This window comes from Bubalus bubalis, chromosome 12 (genome assembly GCF_019923935.1).
Source record: "Bubalus bubalis isolate 160015118507 breed Murrah chromosome 12, NDDB_SH_1, whole genome shotgun sequence".
NCBI classification, from domain to species: domain Eukaryota; kingdom Metazoa; phylum Chordata; class Mammalia; order Artiodactyla; family Bovidae; genus Bubalus; species Bubalus bubalis.
The window spans coordinates 27112837-27115390 of record NC_059168.1 but is presented as its reverse complement, the minus strand read 5'-3'; the positions used below and the strand labels follow the sequence as shown (position 1 = coordinate 27115390).

At 41.0% G+C, this 2554-nt stretch overlaps 1 non-coding gene across 1 annotated transcript; it reads right to left on the bottom strand.

Moving 5' to 3' along the window:
• Nucleotides 1-1724: 1724 nt before the first annotated feature.
• LOC112578301 lies at nucleotides 1725-1831 on the bottom strand. The gene has a single exon (XR_003102593.1). It is a non-coding gene; the product is annotated as a U6 spliceosomal RNA (small nuclear RNA).
• Nucleotides 1832-2554: the final 723 nt, after the last annotated feature.

Genomic DNA, 2554 nt, shown 5'->3' with positions numbered 1-2554 from the left:
TACCTCTGGATATACAGGAGCTTACACTGGAGGTAATGGCAAAAGCTTTGGATGAAATGTCTAAACTAGCTTACCACCCTTTTGGTATTTCTCTTATTTTATGGATTTACTTCCTTCACCTGTTAAGGATATAGTCTGCCTTAATCCCTGGTCCCTGAGGAGTGAAAAGCCAGATAAGTTTTTTGTTTTGTTTGTTTAAAGTTTGTACTCCTGTCTCCTGTGCTGGGCTTAACTGCTCTTGTCACTGGGTCTCTAGCCAACAGGCCCAGGCAGGCAGAATGGAGCTTCTAGTGATGCTTAGATCAAGATGCAATCACATTCTGATTTCAAAATATATTACAGAGCTACAGTAATCAAAACAGTATGGCACTTGCCTAAAGGTAGATATATGGACCAATGGAAGAGAACAGAAAGCTCAGAAATAAATCCATGCATGTACAGTCAATTGATCTTCAGCAAAGGTGCCAAGAATATGCACTGGGGAAAGTATTATTATTATTATTTTACTTTACAATATTGTATTGGTTTTGCCATACAGCAACATGCATCCACCACGGGTGTACACGTGTTCCCCATCCTGAACCCTCCTCCCTCCTCCCTCCCCATACCATCCCTCTGGGTCATCCCAGTGCACCAGCCCCAAGCTTCCTGTATCCTGCATCAAACCTGGACTGGCAATTCGTTTCACATACGATATTATACATGTTTTAATGCCATTCTCCCAAATCATCCTCCCCTCCCTCTCCCACAGAGTCCAAAAGACTGTTCTACACATCTGTGTCTCTTTTGCTGTCTCGCATACAGGGTTGTCATTACCATATTTCTAAATTCCATATATATAAATTAGTATACTGTATTGGTGTTTTTCTTTCTGGCTTACTTCACGCTGTATAATAGGCTCCAGTTTCATCCATCTCATTAGAACTGATTCAAATGCATTCTTTTTAATGACTGAGTAATACTCCATTGTGTACATGTACCACAGCTTTCTCATCCATTCATCTGCTGATGGACATCTAGGTTGCTTCCATGTCCTGGCTATTATAAACAGTGCTGCGATGAACATTGGGGTACACGTGTCTCTTTCAATTCTGGTTTCCTCAGTGTGTATGCCCAGCAGTGGGATTGCTGGGTCGTATGGCAGTTCTATTTCCAGTTTTTTTAAGGAATCTCCACATTGTTCTCCATAGTGGCTGTACTAGTTTGCATTCCCACCAACAGTGTAAGAGGGTTCCCTTTTCTCCACACCCTCTCCAGCATTTATTACTTGTAGACTTTTGGATCGCAGCCATTCTGACTGGTGTGAAATGGTACCTCACTGCAGGCTTGATTTGCATTTCTCTGATAATGAGTGATGTTGAACATCTTTTCATGTGTTTGTTAGCCATCTGTATGTCTTCTTTGGAGAAATGTCTAGTTCTTTGGCCCACTTTTTGATTGGGTCGTTTATTTTTCTGGAATTGAGCTGCAGGAGTTGCTTGTATATTTTTGAGATTAGTTGTTTATCAGTTGCTTCATTTGCTTTTATTTTCTCCCATTCTGAAGGCTGTCTTTTCACCTTGCTTGTAGTTTCTTTTGTTGTGCAGAAGCTTTTAATTTTAATTAGATCCCATTTGTTTATTTTTGCTTTTATTTCCAATATTCTGGGAGGTGGGTCATAGAGGATCCTGCTGTGATGTATGTCAGAGTGTGTTTTGCCTATGTTCTCCTCTAAGATTTTTATAAAAAATATGGAACGCTTCACGAATTTGCATGTCATCCTTGTGCAGGGGCCATGCTAATCTTCTCTGTATTGTTCCAATTTTAGTATATGTGCTGCCAAAGCGAGCATGAAGGTATTATTATTAATAGCACCTACTAGACATTTGACCAATGAAAGGTACAAGAGAAGAAATGTCATTCAATTCTTGATCAATCAACATCTATTAAACAATTATATAGAAAGAAGTATCCTTGGAGGCTTCCCTGGTGGCTCAGTGGTAAAGAATCCTCTTGCCAATGCAGGAAATGCAGGTTCTACCACTGGTCCAGGAGGATCCCACATGCTGTGGAGCAATTAAGGTTGTATGCCACAACTACTGAGCCTGTGCTCTAGAGCCTGGAAACCACAACTACTGTGCCCTTGTGCCACAGCTACTGAAGCCTGCACGCTCTAGAGCCTGTACTGTGCAACAGGAGAAGCCACCACAATGGAAGCCTGCACACAGCAACTGGAGAGTAGCACCCACCTGCCAGAATGAGAGAAAAGCCTTCACAGCAACAGACACAGCACAGCCAAAAATAAATAAATAATTAAAAAAAAAAATTTAATAAAGAAAGAAGTATCCTCATTTCCTTCCCTGTGGAAGTTAAGGAGCTCTGAAAGGAAGACATACTTACATGGGAAGTTCAACATCAGTAATAGAAATGTAACAGTGCAGTACAAGAAGGCAGTATCAGATGAAGGACCTGGGAACAGTTTGCACATCAAGCAGTTCGTAGCATAGCTGATATAGCAAAATGTATTCCTAACAAAGGGATCACATCAAAATACATTGCCAGCAAGACCGGCACT